The sequence below is a fragment of the Lissotriton helveticus genome, chromosome 5_1, assembly GCF_964261635.1.
Source record: "Lissotriton helveticus chromosome 5_1, aLisHel1.1, whole genome shotgun sequence".
Classification (NCBI taxonomy): Eukaryota; Metazoa; Chordata; class Amphibia; order Caudata; family Salamandridae; genus Lissotriton; species Lissotriton helveticus.
Window position 1 is genome coordinate 128,082,239 of NC_136065.1, and position 25,942 is coordinate 128,108,180.

A 25,942-nucleotide genomic window follows, 5' to 3' on the forward strand; every position below is an offset into this window, starting at 1 on the left:
CTCTGAGATCAAGACATGATCGGACAAGTTGCCCTGATGCTGGGCCCACTGAAACTTCAGGTCGCACTGCAGAGCCAGCATCCGCCACCGGGCGTGATGCACCAGAAGGATGCAGGAGGCCATCAGCCCCAGAAGCCGCAGTGTCAACCTGACCGAGACTCGGGATAAAGGCTGAAAGATCGGAATCAGAGCCTGAATATCCCAAACCCACTGTTCGGGAGGATAAACCCGAAACTGCGCCAAGTCTAGAACCGCTCCGATGAAGAGGAGCTTCTGAGAGGGACACAGGTGCGACTTCGGCACGTTGATGGAGAACCCCAGCAAGTGCAGGAGGTCGGCCGTAGTCTGGAGTTGGCTGACGACTGTCTGGGGCGAGCCCGCCTTCAACAACCAGTCGTCGAGGTAGGGGAAGACTGACACCCCTAACCTGCGCAGATGAGCTGCGACCACCGCCATCACTTTCGTGAACACCCGTGGGGCGGTGGTAAGGCCGAAGGGGAGCACGGTAAACTGAAAGTGCTCATGGCCTACCGGGAACCGCAGGTTACGCCCGTGGGCCGGCAGGACGGGGATGTGAAAACAAGCGTCCTGCAAGTCCAACGCTACCATCCAGTCTCCAGGGTCCAGGGCAGCTAAGACCTGAGCCGGAGGAAGCCGTTGACGTTCCGTAGGTCCAAGATAGGGCGTAGGCCCCCTTTGCCCTTCTTGGGTACCAGAAAGTAGTGGGAGTAACAACCACACCCTACTTCTGGCCCAGGAACGCGCTCGATGGCCCCCTTGGCCAAGAGGGCCGTGACTTCCTCTTGCAGAAGTTGCAAGTGATCCCTCGACACGCGGTGGAATTGCAGTGGCATGGCTGGAGGGGTCGCCTCGAAGGGGAAGGAGTAGCCTCTTCGGACGATTTGCAGCACCCACCTGTCCGATGTCACAGTGTGCCAGTGGCAGAGGTGATGGCGAACCCTGCCCCCCACTGGCGTCACATGGGCCTGAAAACACGGAAAAGGAAGGTTTTGAAGCAGGTGCTGCGGAGGGAGGTGTGGACTGGCCTCGCCGTTGTCCCTGACCGCCGCCACGGCGGTTTCCATGGCCGCCAGCGCGCTGTTGAACATTCTGCGGTGCGTGGCTGGCAGCACGTGTGGGGGCGCCCCTTCCGTGGCCACGAAAGGAGCGAAAGGCACCCGATTGCTGGCGTGTGGCCGAAAGGACCAAGGACTTGGCCGTAGCCCTGGAGTCCTTAAAGCACTCAAGCGCATGGTCTGCCTTGTTGCCAAAGAGGCGACGGACATCAAACGGCATGTCCAGCAAAGTGGCCTGGACATCGGCCGAAAAGTTGGCGGATCTCAACCAGGCGTGGTGTCGAACCGCCACCGTCGTTGCCATCGCCCTGCCCAGTGAATCCGTGGTATCCAGCCCACACCGGATGGAATACCGTGCTGCATCTTGGCCCTCCACAAGGGCTTGGGCGAGTTTAGCCCGGACCTCCTTTGGACATTGTGGCAGCACGTCCGCAACCGTGTCCCACAGGGTGTGGGTGTAGCGGCCCAAGAGGCATGCGGTATTGACAGACCGCAGTCCCAAACTCAGGGACGAGAACACTTTCTTCCCAAATTGCTCATACCTCTTGGATTCCCGATCGGGCGTAGCCGTCGGGAATGCGGTTTGGCAAGTGGAGGCCTGGATAACCAGGCTCTCGGGGGTGGGATGGGTGGACAAAAAAGCAAGGTTGCCCGGGATCTGGCGGTAGCGTCTGGCCACGTTCCTATCCACAGGCGGACCTGTGGCGGGCTTGGACCAAGTGCCCACAAGAACGTCACACAAGGCCTCATTAAATGGCAGCAGAGGCTCCTTGGAGCTTGCCTGACGTTTCAGGACCTCAGTGAGGAGGTTAGTCCTCACGGCCGTGACGGGGAGCTCAAGGCCTTGGCCGCCCTCGTCAACACTACGCTGTAAGCAGCCCCCTCCTCTGTAGCCACGGTGGGAGGGGAGACAAATCCAGTGTCTGGTGAAGTGTCAATGCCACTGGCCTCCCCAAGCTCATATGTCCAGTCCTGTTGAGACTGGCAGTCTTGTGCCAGAGGGTCTACAGACCCCTCCCAATCACCTTCGTCACCCATCTCCTGCAGAGCAGGGTCAGGAGACGGGGCCGTCTTATAGAAATAGAAATCTCCAAAGGCCGTCGGAAGCGGCGCCCAGCGGCGCCCTTCCGGCGCAAGATCCGGACCGAAGGGAGGATTGGGGACGGCGTCCACAGTGGGCGCCGGGGGCGACACCCGCAGGGCCGGCGCCGGTGAGGTCGTGAGGTCGACCGGCGACGACCCGGATCCGGAAGCGGATCCAGTGAGGGCCTGCGGCACCAGGACCGAAGTCGCCGGTGGCGCCGGGGCCGAAGCACCCGACGGCATCGGAGCCAAAGCAACCGACCCGATAGGCCCTCCAGCCGGGGCTGCTGGGCCCGGAAGCGCCACGGGACTCGGCTGAGAAGGGAGGGACCTCATGGCCCTGAGATACCGCTCGACCTCCCCTGGCGACGCGTCATGCCCAGGGACCCGAAGGAGTGGGGCAGGCGGCGACGCCTGCGACTCCGTCGGAGCTGCGTGGGTGGTGTCACCCGAACCCCCGGCCGCATTGTGCGAGCGTCGGGGTGGGTCGGAGGAACAATGACGTCTCTCCGACCTCTCATGCCTCTTACCTGAGGACTTGGATCCTGACGACCGATGTCCACTCCCGGAGCTGCGAGGACTCCGACCCCGCGACCGGTCCCTCGACCTCCTGTGGGACCGGTACCTGGAGCGGCGCGTGGCCGACTGCCGGAACTCGAGTCGCTTGTGGAACCGCTCCCACCTAGCTTTAGACGTCAGGGCCCGGCAGTTGGAGCAGGTGCGGTTGTCGTGGTCGAGGCCTAAACACTTCAGGCACCGGCGATGGGGGTCGGTAACCGACATCAGTCGGTCGCACTTGGAACAGGGTTTGAGCCCGGGCATCCCTACCGGCACCGTCGGAGTCGAAGACTCTAGTAGAGAAATGATCAAAAAGATCAAAAAGTTTAGTCAAAAAATGACTAAGGGGCACTCACCCCTACCGGCACCGTCGGAGTCGAAGACTCGAGTAGAGAAATGATCAAAAAGATCAAAAAGTTTAGTCGAAAAATGACTAAGGGGCACTCACCAGAAGCGGAGGGGGGAGGAGAGGAAGCCCTCCATTGTAGCCGCAACCGCCAGGAGTCATTCATTGCTGTGGATAGCGCCGCCGCCCCGGGACTACATCACCCGGCTGCCTCAGCGGCGGCGCTGCTTTGTCACGCCACAAGAGCGCCAGGAGGTGCCTTTAAACTGCGCTCTGCCTGGCGGAGCGGGGGGGCACTCACCAGAAGAGGAGGGGGGAGGCGAGGAAGCCCTCCATTGTAGCCGCCACCGCCAGGAGTCATTCATTGCTGTGGATAGTGCCGCCGCCCCGGGACTACATCACCCGGCTGCCTCAGCGGCGGCGCTGCTTTGTCACGCCACGAGAGCGCCAGGAGGCGCCTTTAAACAGCGCTCTGCCCCGCATCGCGGGACGCCGAGCGAAGCCCGGGCAAAGGGCGGGCCCTCTGTGCCCCTCAGAGGCCAGAGGAGGTCGGGTCGGGACACTCATCTTGGTCGGTCTCCCGGGACTATTGACATGAACTAAGGTATGCCCAATCAGAGACTAACCATCCAGAGTGTAATAACGATTGTCCTTGTTTACTGTTATCCAGTACCCTTTCAGTCTACCTAGATACTCACTGGTCCTGTACTAGGTGTGTGTAGCTGGGACCCAAGCTTGCTGCACCATGACCACCAAAGGGCCATCTAAACAATCCGCCTCTCAAGGAGGCTCACTCAAGGGGACATTGGACCTATATTTAACTAGGGTGTCCTCGGCCTTTGAGACAATTGAACACAGCCTATCCAAAGACACCATATGTTACGAACAATCCCCCCCAATCTTAACCGACTCGCCGACCTCTTTACTTCAGAGGGAATTAAATGCTATTTGCAACACCAGGTATATACCCATAGAACAGGGAATTGAACAAACTGGTTCCCCATCATGCCCTATGGGTATCGGGAGCCCCCAGCCCAGGAATCTGCATCAACCTAATAAAAGCCCAGTGGAGACTCCCGCAGTAACAACAGACAAATTTACCCCTCAGGGGATAGCACATCCTCAGGCCCCTACCCACAGTACAAAACGCCAGGGTATTAAACTCAAGGGAAAACCAGCTAAATTCCAAAAAATCAACTTAAGCTCCCCTCTGGTTACTGCCACCATCACCCCCGAGACACCTAAAGAATGTCAAATACTGGAAACCCCTATACTCCTTTTACCATCTATTTTGTTGGCCCACTTTGAAGAATTGGTAAAAACCCTATTATCCCCGCTTATTGACAGGATAGAGAGAATTGGGGAAAAGCTCTCAACAATAGATGAAAACACCAAGCCAACCAAGTTAAACAACCAATTCTAGAAAGTAGTTTCCTTAAAAACGTCTGACTCCACTGTACACAGTAAAATTGCCCAGATTAAGCCACCATATCCTGTACCAGCAGTCTCTAAAAATAAGGAGGTAGTCAAAGAACCGAAAATGGCCCTTAGCTCTGTCCCCCGAGCTGGGTGGTCGAAAGTAGGCAAACGTTCTGAGGGGTTAGCTGCGAGTAATGAATCCATAAATGTACCACCAGAGGCAGCACCCTATGTGTGTGTCCTCTCGGGAGTCCCTGAGCTTACTACCGGAAAAATTGAAGGACACCAGGACCTTAAAAACAAAGTCCAGTTTTGGATGACAAAGAACAGACCGCTCCCATCCGTTATTAACGGGACAATCCTAAATGTGAGAAGGGTGGGGTGGATAGGCTCCCGTCCCAAGAACACAGCGGGAGACCTGGTTATTGTTAACTTCCGGAACAACCAGGTCGTCCCTTATTTGCGAAGCTGGGAGCCACAAAGAGGAGATGGGCCTATAACAACACTTGAACTGTGCGATTTTTACCCTAGACCTGCGCATTCGCCAATTAAAAGGTGGAGTGTGGAGGGATGCCATCGGGGGGGTAGAAGGGGGCCTGCATCGTTTAGTTACCAGCAGAACCTACTACCTGGCTCAGATCTATTACTCTGATAGGACAAGGATATCGCTCCCACCAACTCTGTATTGTTTGATTGTATGGAAAACCGAAGTATTTTTATACCTTTGATTGATTGATATTGATCCTGCTTCATGCACTTTAGATTTTGTACCTTCTAAAGCCCAGGTGACTCGATCCCTCGTAATCATAACCATACTATGCTGCTATGAGTCTATTGTTTACATCTAGAGTTATGTTATAATCTATGCACTTTAAACCGCACTTTGTGAAACTCTGGTGTTACTCTTAACCCTAATTATTAGAAGCTTTAAAGTGTTTAATGTTTAGGGAAGTTTTATTGATCATGCACCGTACACTTTAGATCTTGTATCTTCTAAGTCCATGTGATTTGATCCCTTGTAATCATAACTCTGCTATGCTGCTATGAGTCTATTGTTTACATCTAGAGTTATGTTATAATCTATGCACTTTAAACTGCACTTTGTAAATCTCTGGTGTTACTCTTAACTCTTATTATGTAAAGCTGCAATGTGTTCAATGTTCACACTAAGAGAACTGATGTAACATAGGACGAATAATGGAAACTTGTAACTGTATGCCCTTTTAACATGTATGTCGATTTATATCAATTTTAAAACTGTCATGTGTTATAAATTGTGCTTTTATGGTTGTATGTCCCAACCGAATAAAGCTGTTTTGAGCTGAACTGACTAAGGGGCAGAGCTTCTCTGGATCTGCGCTAGCTGGTGCGGAAAAAAGAAGAACTGACGTCAGCGCGCATGGGCGGCGTCTAAGTACTCCGACGACGTCATTCCGGCGCAAACGACGCCGACGAAGGACGTGGAGCCGCGGACGACGCCTGCCGGCGTGCAGGGGTATTGCTACGCAAAATTTTCCGGATCAAGTCTGACACCTGGGGATATTCTAAGGTAAGGAATCTATCACTAACGTGTCTCTTTCAGATAGAGTATTTGGTGCAACTGTAAGGATACAGACTGGGGAATTGAACATGTGAAAGATAAGTGTGTAGGTGGATAGAAGACTACATCTGTAGTGTATAAGGGTTTGAAGCAGTTCATGTTCTAAGGCCTACTTCGCTCTATGAGTACTTGGATACTGACTGAATGATTACCGTTCTGCAAAGACAGTGCCTCACTGAACTTATCAGTGCTTGATTTTTAGCACAGTGAATGGATTAGCACATACTACTGAATGTGTGACTACAATAGTGCAATAGCAGTGACCGAGTGTTTCATGGAAGTGTTAGGATACAGACTGAGGAATTGAAGATGTGAAAGACAAGTGTGGAAGTGGATAGAAGACTGTATGAATAGTGTATAGGGGTTTGAAGCAGTCCATGTTCTAAGGCCTACTTCGCTGCATTAGTACTTGGGTACTGACTCAATGATTACAGTTCTGCAAGCACAGTGCCTGACTGAATTTATAAGTGCTTGACTTTTAGCGCAGTGACTGCATTAGCACATACTGCTGAATAGGTCACTATAATAGTGCAACAGCAGTGACAGAGTGTTTGCTAGAAGTGTAAGGATACAGAGTGGAGAATTGAAGATGTGAAAGACAAGTGTGAAGGTGGATAGAAGACTGCGTGTATAGTGCAGAGGGGTTTGAAGCAGTTCATGTTCTAAGGCCTACTTATGTTTATGTTTATGATTACAGTTCTGCAAAGACAGTGCCTCACCGAACTTATAAGTGCTTGAGTTTTAGCACAGTGAATGCATCAACACAAACTACTGAATGGGTCACTACAATAGTGCAACAGCAGTGACAGAGTGTTTGGTGGAATTTTAAGGATACAGAGTGGAGAATTGATGATGTGAAAAACAAGTGTGCACGTGGATAGAAGAGTGCATGCATACAGCATACAGGTTTGAAGCAGTCCTTCTCCTAAGGCGCACTTCACTACATAAGTACTTGGGTACTAAGAAAATTATTACAGTACTGTAAGGAAAGTGTCTGAGTGAATCTATAAGTGTTTGAGTTGTAGCGCACTGAATGATCAGTACTTACTGCTGAATAGGTCACTACAACAGTGCAAGGACAATGACAGAGGTTTTGCTAGAAGTGTAAAGATATGGAGTGGAGAATTGAAGATGTGAAATACAAGTGTGCACGTGGATAGAAGAGTGCATGCATACAGCATACGGGTTTGAAGCAGTCCTTGTTCTAAGGCCTACTTCGGTACATGAGTACTTGGTTACTGAGTGAATTATTACAGTACTGTAAGGAGAGTGCCTAAGTGAATCTATATGTGTTTCAGTTTTAGCACACTGAAGGATCAGTACATACCGCTGAATAGGTCACTACAACAGTGCAAGGGCAATGACAGAGTGTTTCATGAAAGTATAAGAATACAGACTGGGGAATTGAAGATGTGAAAGACAAGTGTGGAGGTGGATGGAAGACTGTATGCATACTGTATAGGGGTTTGAAGCAGTCCATGTTCTAAGGCCTACTTTGCTGCATGAGTACTTGGGTACTGACTGAATGATCACAGTTCTGCAAGGACAGTGCCTCACTGAATTTATAAGTGCTTGAGTTTTAGTGCAGTGACTGCATTAGCAAATACTACTGAATGGGTCACTAAAATTGTGCAACAGCAGTGACAGAGTGTTACACTACTACTTACATAGTGCAAAAATGCTTCTCTCAGAATGATTCCTAATTGCACACAGACTCACAATGTGATTCTAGACAAAAAATATGAGCCCTTGCATTTTACAAAAACACATTTACTAGTCTAGAAACGGTAAAGTGACTGCACATATTCTATGTATATAACTACTACATTTCAGTGCACAACCCTGACTCATTTTGCAAATACATAAGCAATTTGCTGCATTATTTGCGCCAACATTGTGTCAAAAAAGTGACACAATGGCAGCTCAAAGAGACGCAAGGGGCTTGTAAATCTGCCCCAGAAAGTTTGCAGTAGTGTATGTATACTGAGTGGAAAATTATAGATTTGAAACACAAGTCAAATTCTAAACAAGCAAAAATATTAACTACTCTAGAACTGGAAAAGTGACTGAACACATTCTACATTTTTTAGTACTGCACGTTACTGTACAGAGCTGACTCACCAAACACATTAACTTACCAAATGCTTTTATCACAATGGTTATCAAAATGCAGACAAACTCAGAAGTCAGAATGTGATTCTACACAACTAAACTACTCCTTACGCTTTAGCAGGAAAAACACATTACTCTTATTAAAAACAAAATGCACCACATACATCCCCTTACACGTTAACAACTCGCCTTTCAAATTGATTTGTAGATTAAGAAGAATGTCACACACACAGCAGATATTCTTATACAGAATCTCTGTACTTCCCTGTTCTTAGCAACCAGAAAATGGCAAACTTTCCCTCTCAATCTACACATATATACATGTAAATAACAAATCAAATTGCTTCCCACATTAATTCAAAAGCAAACACACATTTCTATTGGTTAAACATTTGAACCCTTTCCAACTGACATAACTTTGAACCCTACCCCCAATTTGCTTTCTGGTGTTACCATAGTAACAGATCATGCAAAACTCAACTCACCACAGAGGTAAAAAGTTCAGCACACTGTAAAACACTCTTCCTCAACAACTTTAGACTCTGCATAGGCACTTCCTTATAGGTACCAATAAACACAAAGCCTCTTTTTACAACCAACCAGCATCTAAAAACATAAGCTTGAAAGATATCTGAAAAATATATTTTTTTTACTTGCTTGGATTCGCATACCGAACGCCTTAGAAATATCGCAGCACACGTGGTACGATACGCGTACCCAACGAGTACACACAAATTGGTTTTTTTACCTCGGGGGTCCTTGTGGGACCCCTGAGCAGGCCTAGGGAGTCTGGAAGTCCTATGGCAAATAGCAAACTTTCCCTCTCAATCCACACACTCAATACACACAAATATACATGTAAATAACAAATCTAATTTCTTCCCACATTAATTGAAAAGCAAACACACATTTCTATTGCTTGAACTTTTGAACCCTCTCCAACTGACGTAACTTTCAAGCCTACCCCCATTATGCCTTCTGCCTGTTATCATAGAAACACCTCATGAAACACTTAACTGAGCACACAGGTCAAAAGTTCATCACACAATGTTGCTGATCAAAACAGCAAGTGAGTTTGACTTTTCAACATATCAACATATCAGCTTATCTAATGTTCCTTTCTATCAGTTTTTCTTAACCAATAAGAATCATGCTTTTAAAAAACAGAAAAATGCACCCTAGTTTTCAGTGTAGAATGTTCTCAAACAACCAATCATTTCTTTTCTTTTTTTCAAAACTGCATCTTATCCACCATTTTAGAAAATTGTTAGTTTTCAAACTACCATTTCATTTACAGAGACCATCTGAGTGTATCCAGACCTTTCTTCAAGATGCTTAGAGTGTGGATTGTGGGACACAGCTATATTTTCTGGAGCCAAAGATACGCAGAACAGAAAGGAATTCACAAAGACCTAGGTTTACCAAATGTAGACATTAAATGGATTGGACAGAGAGGGTTAAAGTGGCACCAATTAATTCCATTGGTTAAATCCTTTTTACATCTCCAACACCCTGACCTCATAATTGTGCACTGTGGTGGCAATGACCTAGGCACTTTGACTGGGGTAGGTCTGGAAATGCTTACGAAGGTCACCTTTGGAGAACTGATGTCACTTGTCTCTTCTAACATATGCCAAAGGCAGAAATGGAACTATTTTGTCCACAAATTGAGAAAGCTAGGAAACATGTGAATAAATCTGTTTCTGCTTTTCTCCGAGACTATAGAATGGGGTCCATATACCACAACAATCTGCGTTTCAATATGCATGGCATCTATAGGAGAGATGGTGTACATTTTACAGATGAGGGGAACAGAGTCTTCCTCTTGAACTTTAGACTCTGCATTGGTACTTACTTGTAGGTACTAAAATCTCTCAATAAACACAAGGGCTCTTTTTAGAGCCACGCAACATCTAAACACATAAACTTGATAAATAGCTGAAACATCTTTTTCTTGCTTGGATATGCGTACCGGACGCCTTACAAATCAGGCAGCATACGTGGTACGATAAGTGTACCCAACGCGTGCACACCAGGGGTCGTGCTGAGCGCCGCGCTCAGTACGCCTATCCTAATTTGACAGTAAAAAATGAAAATCTACCCTTAATTTAAATATTTAGTACCCCGGGGAGGTGGCAGACCCCGGGGATTGGGGGGGCTTTTCACCCCTCCAATGGGAGCCGACATTGATTTTCTACATGCGTCTTTGGTTTTTGGAAGAGAGAGCAGGTTTCCTGCCCTCTCTCTTTTAAAAACCGAAGCAGTTTGCTATGGCAGGGTGGGAGTCGCGAGGCTCCCACCCTACCATAGCAACTACAGTGTCACGGGGGTGGGCACCATGGGACACTGTAGGAGCCGGCACAGGGGGGTGGCGGTCCCCAGGGCCACCACAAGTCTCCAGGAGGGGGGCTACGTGGCCCCCCTGCCAAAACTTAAAAGCCATGGGGGGGGGTAGTCCCCAGGGCTGGGGGGTCCGTCATGGACCCCCAATTTATAAATTTAGTGCCCCAGGGAGGTGGCGGTACCCGGGGCATGTGGGGGGGCTTGAGCCCCCCACGCAGGTTTTTTAATAAAAAAAAAAAAAGAAGCCCCAGGGTGGCGAGCTGCGGGGTGCCGTGAGCCCCCCGCATTCATAATGTTAAAGCCCAGGGGGTGGCGGTCCTAGAGGGGCCCCCCATTATTATTTTTAAAAAAAGAAGCCCCAGGGGTAGCGGTCCCCGGGGTTACCGGGGGCTGTGAGCCCCCTCATACATAACAATAAAGCCCCAGGAGGTGGCAGTTCCCGGGGCTGCGGGGGGGCTTCAGCCCTCGCATACATAATGTTAAAGCCCCAGGGAAGAAGAGGAAATGCATCTCACTCCAACAATGTATATGCACAGTACGTTGCAACAGCCTCCAACAGTAAGTCATTGTTCTCATCTGAAAACATTTCAGCCATCCAATTCATTAATGGCAAGGAATATACATGTTCCTCAATAGCTGGAACCTCTAGTACCATCAGAGGACAACTCGGGTTCTCTTCAATATAACAGCCAAGAAGTCATGCGCCGCTGCAAAAACATTCCAACGTCCCAGGACGCCATATTCCCGTTGCCAGAACAAAGCAATTCATGAGCAACTAAGGGGCTCATCAGTTGATCATAATCCGTGTTGGGAGACACCGTATTGCAGAGACACACAATCAGGGCCCAGTCGAAATCGCAGCTCAGGCAATGAAAGACAGGCTGGACACATGTAAAAAAGGAAAATCGAAACGATAATCCATAAACTGCACCCGTCTTAGAAACCCGAACACTTACGGACTTCCTTTCACCTCAATACAACGACCACAAGCTCATAAGCAAGGGCAAGCGGATTTGCTTCCCTGCTCCCTCCGATCGCTCATCCTGCGTCGGTCTTTCCCACCTCCCTACACCACTAAGACGCGCTAGAAGCACGCCCTCCACGCGTCTTCCTGGGTACACACCCGATTAGGACCGGGTTGGAAATATCACCGGTCCGACGACACAGCTCACATCATCTTACTCCACAGCCCTGAAGCGTCACGGGTTTACCCCGGTTTTGACGAAACACGTGTCGGCTGGTTTTTCTTGTGAAACTAATACTTACATTGGATGAATAAACACCCTACAAGTCAAAAACATTGGAGTTCGATCTTATCCTTTTCATTATATGACTTCCTTACTTAATTGATATACTGATGCAGGTTGTGTGCGCTTGACATTGCATTCATGTACACAGAAGGTTGAGATTTCCTCCCCTTCTTTTCTCTGAGACAAGGGTTATCTCAGATCAAGTAGCACCAACCACCTAACTTCAAAAACTACCAATTGACCACTACCTGTTGAGCGCCTTCACATTTCTGAACACTCTCATAACCCCTCGCCGAACTTTGCATAATCCGTGTTGGGAGACACCGTATTGCAGAGACACACAATCCAGGGCCCAGTCGAAATCGCAGCTCAGGCAATGAAAGACAGGCTGGACACATGTAAAAAAGGAAAATCGAAACAATAATCCATAAGCTGCACCCAATGTAGCAAGAGACAGCGCTCCATAATAATCAAGCATTCAGTTGCGGAGCAGCAACAGCCTTGGCAGATCGTCTTGTAACACAGGACGTGCATCCATTTTGAAATAAACAAAGCAACAGAAGCACTCCTGCAACCAGAGCGAGCATCAAGGGAAATCCACCAAATAGGCTGGAAAAAATCGAATGAAAAAATGCCGGGAACACCACAAATATAGTTTGAAAAGAAGTCATAAGGCCACTACTAACAACTTTAAAAAAGTGAGCCAGCCCCGTGGTGGAGGAAGCATTAAAGATAGTATGAATTAATTTTCTGAAATGCAAGGGCAAATCCGTATTTAACAAAGCATGCACCTCTGTGCGGGTGTTTGCCACGTGAAGGACAAATGTTTCACTAGCAGATGTGACAGCGACTTCTTTTTGAGACAAAAGAGCTCTTATGCGACTGATCTTGTTGAACTCTGCTTTCAAAGTCAGAATCGACGGCCAGATAGAAACATCCAGCTTCCCATGTAGAAGGAGGAAACATTACGTTTTTACAACAAACTACACGTTCAGAGACTGTAACGATGTAAGGAATTCCAGCTAACATCCCACAACAATCCTCATTATTTAAAAGTAAATAACTACCGTTTGCTAGTAATGTGAATGTGGGTATGATAGCAGGCGTCAGTGTACCTTTCAAAACACAGGCTAGATTAGGCGCATCCTGGTTGCATGAGCCATGCAATTGGATATTCATACACACTAATGAGTGATCCGGTGTTGTTGTGCAATCCTCACCATTCAAATAAACCTCTTTTCCCTCCCTCAGGCACCTATAGGTAAAAGGTTGTGACCAAGCTTCATGGAGATAAGCGGTGCCCAGAGGTTCATATCTGCCAATTGCGTAGTACTTCATGCAAGCTTCGAATTTGAACAACGGAAAAAGTAATGTTATTAACCCATGAACGAGCCACACAGCAGAATTAGTTTCGCCACAGAAAATGGCAAAGTTTCTAACTTTTCAATATGTAACATAGAAAAAGTTGCATCCTTCATAGACATAAAACGTTGCTTGTCAGTCAAATTAAAAGGGGCAAATAAAGATGATGTGTTCATGTAGTGCCAAGACACTTTTCCTGCCTTTAACGTTTGCAAAGTCCATGCAAATTGCATAATGGAACGCAATTGATTTTGACCATGGTACAAAACAGAGACATCTTCTTGCACAATATCAACAACAGATGAAACAATATTATCTAAAGTGTAAATGCTGGAAGAAAGCGTGTTAATGCTGTTGTCTACAACTGCCAGCACCTTTTCTAAATTTGCTTGATCTATTGCTCTCAAGTGGGAAGCAGCCTCAATCTGGGACAGTTTCCAAACTTCGTTGTAAATAGCATATATCCACCTTTTTGATCTGCCGGAAGCAGGCCCCTTGACAAAATCATTCAGATCAACATCGACAGCCATTTTAGACAAATAAAACTTAACTGATGCTAAGGTGGAATGTTTGAGCCAACTCTGACATAACTTGCCTATGGAATAGGTAGTCACAGAATGGTCACTCTCAAAACGGGGGATCCACCCTAACCTGTGTGTAGCCAGGGGCTAAACCCAGAAAATAATGTTGGCAAGAATCTGCACTTTTGTGCCACAACAACCAACCATTAGGATACAAACTGGATATGTTAAAAGTAGAATTCAGCAATAGGGCCTGTAATTCTCTGACAGAAAAACTGGTATTAGCATACCAACCGGGGTATTCTTCCAATTCAGGAAAAGAAGGAGTATTTAATTTTTTAGTAATAGCCAATCCAAAGCAGGTGCTTTGTGAAATAGTAGAATTCAAAAACATATGGTTCGGGATGAGACATGTACGATGCAAAGCCTCAGTGCCTTGCACTTGCCAACTTTTAGAACCCCAAACAGATTTAAGATCAATAGTATCTTTCCACAGTTCATAGCCCCCAACAGCCAATTGGTCAAGAAAGGACTTGGAATATAATAACTTCGTGTGGGTAAGTCTAACTTTGGAAGTCGACTTCTCTGTCATCTTAAAATAAAATGCATTGGGATTTGACTGATTAAAAGCAGTAAAATAGGTGAACCTCTTTAAAAGAGAACTGGAGCTGCCTTCAACAGGAGCGGGGCATTGCGTATAATTAACCATATTCCTCCTGGTGTTTGCCTTATGCAGGTAATGATTGCCAAAGTGTTGATAACAAAACAAATCACCATAATTCGCCAAATATAAATATAAATCTTCAGCATCAAAAGCATCATAATATTTCAAATCTGAAAACAAAGCCTCCAAGGCTTGAACATCCCAATCATCAGAGCGTACATTTTGTTTAATCACATCCCCCATAGAAACCCTTAGGACATTCGGGACATTTATAACCTCTGTGGGACCATGGATTTGAAATCTAACAGCATCCCATACAATCCCATCTAAGACGGGCCAAGTAGTAATGTTTACAAAAGCCAGGTCCCTCTTCAATCTGTGTGATGAGGAATGGGATGCCAATGTTCCATTAATGTGTCAAATAGACGTTCTCTCTTCAACGTAGTGTCAGTTTACAAGACAGAAAAAATACACCACAATCCCAATTGACATGAACACATTTTTTTTTTAAAAATACCAACCAAGGAGGAATCAAAAAATGTTTTTTAAACCATGTAGCAAAAACAGAGATTTTTGAAGGGGACTTTGATGTGGTAGAGGTAGTGTCAAATGAAAATCTGGACTCAATTGCCAAACGTGTTTGTAGATCAGGCATCAAGTCTGTGGGGTAAGTATACTCAGTATCATCAAGATGTTCATCAGGTGGGGTACTCAATAAAGGACTTGAAACAGCAGGCATCTTGATGGCAACGTCAGGCCTGGTGTTAGGAGCCGGAGCCAAAACAGATTGTCTCAATATAGATGGACAGGAGATCGCAGGTGTCATACAAAGAGGAATTGGCCACTATGTGTAATTTGACATTGCCAATGAAGATGTACCTTTTTTCCTTACGACCTGGAAGTGGAGGTAAAATGACTGTTCTTGTGCCCTGCACGCCAAGTACAGGAACTGGAGCTTGATATGAGGGACCAAATTCTTTCTTGTTCTCGATCTTCTCTCGAACCAGTTCTCCAACTCGGGGTACAAAGAAACAATGGTCCTAGACTAACGTGGTAAAAAATATATAAAGTCGTAGCATTGAATGGTTGAAGGGATATATATCCAAAAAGGCACATACAGCGTTATAGGCAATAGAAAAATAGAAAAATGAGTAATCTTCAAGGCCACTATGGTAGTGATTGATAACACATTTTATTATTCAATCATATTGAGAAATATTTCAAAGGAACCACTCAATTATTCAGAAAAAAAAGGTTTATCCACATGGTTATCATCAGAAAGGAGGGGATATGTGAAAGAATAGTGCTCATGTGAGAGAGAGTAGAGAAGGAAAAGAAAAAGCAGTTGTTATTTACAAACAAAAATTCAAATATTTTCAGGATATGAGATCCAGCACAAGTGAAAACGGTCTCTCATCAAAATTCAGGCCTACCCCTATATGCACAGTTAGATATAGTATATTTTGTTAGACTGTTGTTTTCACAGTTTAACCTGCTCTGTTTTTTTAAGTATAGGGGGTAAGGTATAGGTTGTCGGCCTACTCGGGGGAGTTGACGTTTTGACCCTGTTGCATAAGGGTTAATGTAGGCCTCGGCGGCGGGTCTTCCTCAGGACGGGGGCAAGGGGCATCAAGGAATTTGTCAGGTGAGTAGCCAATAGTAGATCAATCCTAAATTGGTTAATAGAGTATTCAATCCAGTGATTGGGTTGTGAAAACGTTTCCCAGTACCGCTGTGTGGAGAGACGGCATGGGAGCATTTATGGTAGCAATAATTTGTTTCATAAATCTTAGTAAGTAGAAATTCGGAGCTTCCAAACAGAGCGCCGCAACCGTCGGCCTCGCTGGTCTTTCCAACCAGCGAGGCAACACCCTCGTGGGCAGCTGTAATCAGTGTGGACCTGCGGTCCGCATTGAGACTCAATCTGTCACCAACGTCCGGTATTTTCACATAAGTAACTTTATCAGGACTTAAATGATAAGAATACTTTGAAGGAAATCCAGTAGGACATTTATTTCCCTTCTCAGTAGCGACAATTGCTGCCAAGATGTCATCATCAATCTTACTTTTGGAACGTGTAACTGCTGCAACCAAATATGTCGAAACTGCTGTCTTCGCGGCCTCATCGGCCAAACTATTGCCAACAGCGTGAACTCCCACACGCTGTTGACCAAGAGTATGAATTACATACACGAGTGGCAGTTGCTCTTTAAATTCAGCTTCTCGAACCCAGATCATTTTATGTTTTATTGTGCTACCCTTTGAAACACGAAAATCATTGCAAAATGGCTGAATGTTCAGGCAGCCAGCACGATTTGGTAAAAGTTGGTTGTATCAAAGCTTACAATGGCTTGATACGCTGGGCATATTCGGGAATGTATGTACGCCTAAAATTCAAAAATCCCAGCAAGGATTGCAATTTTTTCAGTGTTGTAGGAGCGCTCAGCTGTGCACATTTCTCCAAGAAGTGAGGAGCCAAACCCGACCTTCATTGTTGAGCTCATAGCCCGGGAAGAACAGTGTGTACAATTTGTAACCGAAGTCCGCAAAATTACAAATTATGCGGTCAACGTGGCACAGATGCGCCCATATTTCGTCGTCTGTGAGATAAATGTCATCCACATACAAACACGCATCTGGGTCGACTCTCTCTAACAGAGATATGATACATGCAGCAAACACACCTGGACTATTCTTATAGCCCATGGCCAAGCGTTTAAATTGGCGTTTTTTGCTACCACTGGTAAAACTGGTCCATTGGGAACTTAGACCAGACAAGTTATGGGCAAAAAAAAACATTGAATATGTCAAGTGTGGTTTTAAACAGTTTCCGCACAGGACCATCCACTAAAGCAGAGCCGTGGGTATTCTGTACTACACAGGTACGGCAATGCGAGTTTAAATGCCGGTAATCCAATACCAAACTGTACGAACCCTCAGGCTTGGTCACAGTAAAAAGTGGGTTATTCATCGGAGACACACAAGTTTCAATCACTCCTTGATATTCCAATTGTTCAAGGATTTCTGCAACGGAAGCTTTCGATTAACGCCGCATGGGATATTGAGGTAGAGGCTGTGGTATAGACCGTAAGGGAATCTCGTGGTGGGGGGAGAATTTATCCCAACCACAGTGAGTACAGTACAAAGTCTGCGCAAGGACCTTAGCCCACTCTTCTGCAAAATTCTGTGCCTGCTCCTTAGACACTGTGTGCGCGAAATTAGGCTTGGCACCTAAACTATATGGCCAATGGTTTTATAAGCCGCCGTAATAATTCTCGGTAACTGTCGGGGTTTGTCGGCATCGGGGACATCGCGTAAGGCATTAGCCACTTGGAAGTTCACCGCATCTCCCTTTATATTAGAAAGGACAAGATCGGAAACTACGTCAAATGTGCCAACGAGTCTCATTCCCAATTCAACCGCAGCCTCAGGTCCGTGTTTATCTTGAACATGCTTAATGACCGTCGGAAGGACAGCCATTGACGGAGTGCCAAAGCACCTCGTGTGCACTACCGCAAAAAATTCTACCCCATGAATCACAGTTACCGGCTTCCTGTACCAAGTCTTTGGGCAAACTAATTGTAAGAATCCTTTGTTTTTCTACGGGAGTTGAATTAGGAAAAACTGCCTCCAGCTGGTCAAATTTCTCGGCAAGCCAAAAAGGCATATCATCCTTATCTTGGGGGCACTTGCCCATAACCGCATTAACCATCACGGGACTAAGCTTCATTCCGCTCGGTCCAGCTGGAAGCGCCGCAACACCAGGGGCCTGCCTTGGAAATTGCGGGTGATATATTGAACTAGGGCCCTAATAACACTGATTGCAGAGTTATATAGTGGCCGCAATTCGGCAACGGGGACTAGCCCCGCACTAGGATGCGGGGTAAATCCAGCCAAAATAGACCAAGAAGCGCCTGGAATGGACAAAGGACCCAATCTAATAGCCGTTACACTGTGGGGAAGGGCGCCATCAACCCAAACATGGTGCTGCATGCAGAAATCAGAATATCCTGCGTCCTATAGGGAACATATTCTAAGGGCACGGCTGTGTGAGTATAAGTGTGAAACACCTGAGTAGCCGCATCCACTGGAGGAAATGTTACCCATGAGTAGAAAATATCAAACGGGTAAGCAACCTCAGCGCACACCACCAAAATAACTGCCACGCCCACCAAACCAACGTTATAAGCCTGCAAATGATTACGGACCGCAATGCGACTATGCTGTGGTATGTCAACGTTAGCCATAGCGACACAGAGAATTAGAGGTACAATGTAGCACAATTGGGTAGTAATTCAAAAGGAAACCGTTTTCAAAGATTCAAGCTTCAAAAGACCTATGTAACTATAGGTAGGTTTATCCGACACCACTGTTAACCGGAAACAACAGTGAAGGGTCTAAGGACTGATATAAGTACTACTCAAGCGTCATGTAATAATACCATCATCGTTTGGGCGCCATGTTGCAGGGATTCTGCTCCTACACAGAACTGTGCACAGAGACTTGGGACCTCAGTGAATTAGGGTGTGCCAAAACTCACCTTAGTACCCAAAATCCCCTACCAGACTAGCATCAGTGTCACATTGGCTCTTCCAAAATACCAATGATTAGACAACCCAGAACATGTGACTTAGGTTACCTCAGGCAATGTGGAAAACATGAACACTCTTTCGTTATACTCTCATACCAGTCCAAAACAGGGAGAAAAAAGAGACCCGAGCAAGTTTGAATTATTTATTTCTAACGCTGTGTTCTCTTGCGCAGCACCTTAGCTAATACAAGCAGACATATTATTAGAAACAAGATTGTCAGCATAGTTACTATTCCATAAAATACAAAGGGAGAAAGCAGGTTATAATGCTAAATGGAAACCGGTTTAAAATATACCTATATTTCACCCTCCCTTTGTGGTAAATAAATAATTAATTACCGGTACTATTTTTCAGGATACTCATACAAATAGATAGCTCAATAAATAAGAGTCAAGATACGAGGTAGCTAGAGTATACAGGCTTTAATTGAGCATAAAGGACTGGAACAGGACAGCCTGTACGGGGATGGGATGGCAGCTGCCTGGGGCAGGGACAAAGGAGCGCTAGCTTTTAATAACAGTGCACAAGTATATATAGTTAAAACATTTACATGGCATTCAATACAATAGGCGTAGCAGTAGGCGGAGTTTGTAGCAGTTGCGAAAGATAAGGCATAAAGTGGGTGTAACAAGAGGTGTGTACAAGGCGGATACATAGACATGTGATGCAAACGTAACAGAATATGTCATAAAAGGGGCGGAAACATGGAGGGGGCTACCTGAGCAGCTGGGACCTTTAACCTAGTGGTGCGCGCAAACTGGCAATGACGTGTTACTAGGGAGAACTGGGGGGCTATGACTTCTGCGCTAGAAGAGGAGACTAAAGTCTGGAATGTCAGAGCGACATGTACCTAAGCATATCTAGTATCTAGTGTTTAGAGAACATGTTGATAGAAACTAAAAGTTATCAGGGCAAAGGCTAACAGACACTAAGACTGGGGCATGCATTATTCTACATGTAGTGTGTGTGCGAGGAATATTCTATGAATATTAATACAGTATTTCTCTTACATGGAGACATAAAGGCTAGACCATGACGGAAACTATTGATGCGATTCAGTAGCTTAGGAATGCAGAGAAGGAGGGCTGGACTGATAACTAGAATCATAACATACTCTGGGCAGACTGAGAGGCAGAGCCAGGCCGAGCCGGGCACTGCGAGGCATGAAAGTAAGCTAAGGGTCAGGGATACAGGTGGGGGCTGTATCGCTCCTCGGAGAGGGTTCAGGAAACAGGAGCTGAATCTGAGTTCGGGCCCTTTTGAGGCCTAGAAACGGGGACAATTCAATGAATTAACGTGCACACTGTAAAACGTGGCAACGTAGCTTTACATAGGCCTGATATTCGTTGTATTCACGAAGACTGGAAACTGGCATACTAGAGATGGACACAACTATAATTGCGTCTTTAATCGATCAGAAAGGGAATACATGTATATCGATCATGCACATATGGCACAACATGGGGAACACGTAGGCACATATAACATGGCAAAATTTACTTTTCCACATTCCCTCCTTGTGCCCTACGTTTCCATCAGGAAACATCAATATTCATGATACCATCTATTATTTCATATAGCATCATTTGCTCGTCTCGAATTGTCTTGGAACGGGACTTAGGACTAGGAATACAAGAGGTAGCACAAATGCCGCAAATCGCAGGGCCACATTGTATACAGAGGCAGCAACTGAATATGATCGCTACTGCAATACCTAGAAATGACAATACTTTCCATCCCCAGGCAGATATGATACTCCAGAGCCAACCGGACCATGTCCAGGTGCCTGGATTCTGGTGTAACTGATGGGCAATTTTATGAAGTCTGGTTATAGCTGAATAAACAGACGGCGCGTTATTAGGAATGAAAATGCAGCAACTAGATCCGATGACTCTACATGCTCCTCCTCTATCGGCCAGTATGACGTCAAGAACGAGACGATTTTGGAGCACGACAAATCTCATAGCAGATTGCTCTTCGGTTAAGTTACCTAGAGCAGAAGTAGTCTCATTCACTACTGCTTCAAGGGTTCTGGTTAATCTACGTATTAGCTTACTATTCTGGACAGGTCCTATAAAGAAGAAGAAACCTTTATTAAAATCTTGATATTGTTCTAGAGTAGTTTCAGTTTGATCGACAATTGGGGACTCAATCTCCCTTCTATGTCTGACGTGTACTAGATGTGTGTTTCTGTGATAATCAGATGGGGCTAGGAAAACTGGTGGCAGTAGGAAGGCAATGTAACATGTTCCATCCCAATCGAGGGGCAGACGAACATATGCGGTCTGACCACAAACAAAATAAGAATGACGTGAAGCTTTGAAAATAGATTTCCCACTGTCACTATACTCGACAGTAGTAGTACAATCACTATGTCCTACATGTGCGGAACCATTATTTCTGACACATAATTCGCCTTTGACTGGTAGTACTGAAATAGCAGGTAAGTCTGGAGTAGTATCAGACTGAACATTCAGGACCATAAAATTCGAAGAATAATTACCTAAATTATAAACTTCATTTTCTAGATCTAACCCTGTTCTATGGGAGAGACCTTGCTTGTCTGGAAAACATGTTCTATTCAGGAGGGACATATCATTGGAAGATGACGTTAACATGGACCATGCTCCACACGAACCATTATGTGAAAACGGATAAGGAAAGAGTGGCAGAACTCCCTTCGGTGTCTGGAAAGGGGGAAGTCGACCACACACCCAACAATTAGTAGCATTGCTGGTCTGGTGTGAATAGTGTAACATTCTGATGAATGTGTTATTTCTCATAGCAAGACGATAGGATAACTCGTGAGGAGGCAGATCACTAAATGTGTGCTCTACTGTAGCATTAGCAAACTTATTTACATGAGAAATTGGAAAACATAAATGAAATGCATAACTTGTGCAGGTAACCATCAAACTTAGAAACAATAGAAAACTTAGAAAAACGATACATCTGATAGAGTTTTGACTAACTCTCTCACTATGGGGGTCTATCTCATACATGTCAGATACCTGTCTAACCGTTTCACCCGAGGGGGACTTAGACAATTAAACTGGCTGACTTATTTTACTAGACCGTAGTTTGGATTTATACTCCTGCTGAGGAGTTTTCTCTAACAGGGAGGGCTTGATTTCAAAGTCAGTAGCGGGACAGTCCTTGAGAATAGGGCAGTCTTTCGAAATGGAACAATCCTTTGAAAAAGTTTTAGTTCGTAGTCCATGGAACTTCTTGATGTGGGACAGGTGGACCCACCCCTTACGGCCTTCCAACTTCACGGCCGTACGGGTGGTCAAGAGGACTAGTTGAGGTTGCTTCCAGCGGGGCTCCAGCGGACTTGAACGATCAAAGTTCCTTATCAAAACGAAATCCCCGGGGATGACCTCATGCGGTTTCACCTCGGTGTTGTCTGGAAATGCGGCGGCAACCTGTGAACGACAAGAGTGTAGGGCAGACATCAAGGAAGCTAGGTAATCTGTCAGCATATTACTGGAAACATCTGTAATACTGCGGGGTCTAGGTGTACCCCACATGTTTGGGGGGCGGCCGAATACGACCTCATAAGGGGACAGACCTGATCTGGAGTGTGCGACCATGCGCATAAAGAACAAAGCAACTGGCAGGGCAACTAGCCAGTCTACACCTTTCTCTTGACATATCTTAGCAATTCGAATTTTCAGGGTCTGATTATGTCTCTCTACGAGACCGGCTGCTTCAGGATGGCGTACACAATGGAACTTCCACTGGTACCCTAACAAAACGTGAAACATGTTTCATTAGCTCAGATGAAAATGGCTGGCCGTTATCAGAATACACGACCCTAGGGAGTCCATAACGGGGGAAGAATTCACGAACCAACTGCCTGGCAGTGGTCGCTGCTGTGTAATCTGGAACTGGATATGCTTCTGTCCACCTGGACAAAGCGCATACAACTACGAGAACATATTTGAAACCTCGACATCGCTCCATCTGAATATAATCCATCTGGAGGACTTCAAAAGGGTGGTCAGGAGGCTGGAATCCACCTTGTTCCACCGGGACACTTTTACCTGGATTGAATTGACAACATATCATACAAGTACGGAATTTCTGCTTGGCTGCAGCTCGTAAATGCTTGTTGAACCAAAAGTTCTGTATACTGTCTAACATGGCTTTTTCTCCTAGATGTGCTGGACTATGTGCGGTATTAATAATGACTTGAACCATAGAGTCGGGGAGAAACCATGTGGCTTTTCCCTTCGTCACCCATCCCTGATCTGTCTGGACCCCTCCTTGTTCGGACCATTTCTTGATTTCTTCGGAAGTAGCATGTAACTGTATGTCTATGACATCTTGTGTAGGGTCCTTAACTGTCATACATGTAGTCGGATCTGGAGTGGATATCTGTGTTTTGTTAACTGGAATGTCGGGAGTCTGAGCTGTAAGCTTGGCTGTTCGATCTGCTAGATCATTACCTTGGGAAATAATGTCTGTAACTTTCGTATGTGCTTTGCACTTCATGATAGCGATAGCTGTCGGTAAATGTATTGCATCTAACAGAGCTTGAATGAGGAGACCATGCTGAATTTTGGTTCCATGAGAAGTCATGAAACCTCTCTCCTGCCAGAGCACTCCGAAGTCGTGTACGACTCCGAATGCGTAACGTGAATCTGTATATATGTTTACTTTCAGGTTCTTGGCACGTATGCAGGCTTGGGTCAGAGCAACTAGCTCTGCTGCTTGAGCAGACAGGGTGTCAATACGGTGTGTTTCAATAACTTCAGTGTCAGTAGTCACTGCATACGCGGCTACTAGTTCTCCTGTACTCGTTCTCATACATGAACCATCCACATAAAGTGTCAGGTCGGGATTAGGTAATGCAATGTCTGTCAGGTCTTGTCTTGGCTTAGTCATGGTGTTAACAACTTCCACACAGTCATGTGTGGCGGGATTTGAAGTAACTGACGGTAACAGAGTAGCAGGATTTAAAACGTTGCAGCGTCTGATTTCTATGTGTGGCTGGAACAGTGTCAGTTCATAACCTGTTAAACGTGCAATGGTCAAGTGTTGAGTCTGTGTTCGGTTTAAAAGAATTTCCACGGAGTGTGGAACTTGTACTGTCAGGGAATGTCCTAATACTATGGAATCACTTTGTCTGATAGCTAGAGCTGTGGCTGCAACTGACTTGAGGCACGCAGGCAAAGCCTGGGCTACTGGATCTAATGTGCTCGAAAAATAAGCACAAGGCTTGTATTGTCCTGCTTGATCTTGTGTGAGAACAGATAATGCAGTACCATTACGTTCTGTGACAAAAAGTGTAAAAGGCTTACTGTAGTTCGGTGTAGCTAGAACAGGTGCTTGGCATAAGGCTTTCTTTAATTCATTAAAACTAAGTGTATGTTCAGATGTCCAAGGGAGGACAGTCGATACGGCTGTCTCCTGTGTCGTTAACTGTATCAGTGGCTTTGCTAGAAATGCATACTGAGGAATCCATTGTCTGTAATAGGAAGTGAGGCCGATAAAAGCACGTACCTCCTTCTGTGTCTTGGGCTGTGGAAGACTCGCTATTAACTGGATACGGTCTGGTGTCAACTGCCTACCCCACTTGGACAGTAAGTGGCCTAAGTAGATCACTTGCTGGACACAGAACTGAAGCTTTGAAGGGGACACCTTGTGCCCCATCTCGGCTAGGAAATACAGGACTGTAAGTGACGCACGCTCGCAATCACGTTCAGAACGGGCTGTGATCAGTAGATCATCAACATACTGGAGCAGGGCAGTGTCAGTTGGCATATGAATATTGTCTAGTTGTCTTTTAAGTGCTTGACTGTAAATGCTAGGACTTTCTGTGAAACCTTGAGGAGCTCGTGTGAATTTATAGCTCCTTCCATTTAAACAAAAACCGAAAAGGTACTGGCTGTCTGGATGAATCGGGACACTGAAAAATGCATTCTTGAGGTCGATTACAGTAAAAAATGTAGCTTCAGAATCAATAGCTGTCAACAGAGATGAAATATCTGGGACTACTGGATACTGGGGTATGATACATTTATTAAGCTCTCGAAGGTCAATCACTAATCGATATACTGGAGGTGCATTTGGATCAGTGCGTTTCATGACTGGAATGATAGGAGAATTGCATACATTGGAGTCAGTTTCTACAACCACTCCTTGAGCAATGAGCTCGTCAATAATTTTGGATAAGGCTGCTACAGCCTCAGGTGGCAATCTGTACTGTCTAATTCGTGGCAAGACGATACCTTGCTTGAGAGTCACACGATGGGGTGTGATTTGCATGAAACCTACATCAGTTGGACCTTGCGCCCATAAATGCTGCGGTACATTTGACAATCTTGGATCAAAATCTCGTAATACATAGTGACCTTTAAAATCCCTTAAAAACAAGCGTATTCCTTCTGGGGAACAGCAAATAACTGCACCTAATTCTTTTAATGTCTTAATACCTAACAAATTTTCTGGACATGACTTTGTAAGTAACAGATCAGTAGTTCGGGACAATGGACCAACTTCTAGAGTAACTGGCTTTGATATCTCGTTTACAATAGGCTTTCCTGAAAATCCAAGGGAAACATTTCTAGAGCCTGAGAGCGGAGCCCCTGGAACCTCGTCATGACTGATAGTAGTCCTACTTGCCCCTGTATCAATCAAAAACTTTCTGTCTTTCCCTAATACTTGACTGTGTACATAGGGACCCTCTTGATCTACAGGTATCTTGATGAGAGGCAAGCCTACCTCCCTCTCTAGGCTGTTTCATGAATACGGTTGATACTCTGGATACTCTGTCTGGGCATACTGGTACATTTGCTGTGTAACATGCTGTGTTGCAGCGATAGGCTGCGGTGCTGGAACTACCTGTTGTGCATTCTGTGGTGGCTGAGAAGTCTGTGAAACTTGTTCTTGTCTAGGCGGACGTGGTCTTTCTTTAGTTTTACCAGTGGCTATGTTGTGTTTCAGAACTGCACACTTGTTTATAAAATGACCTGGCTGTTTACAATAATTGCATGTCCCTTTAACGGGAG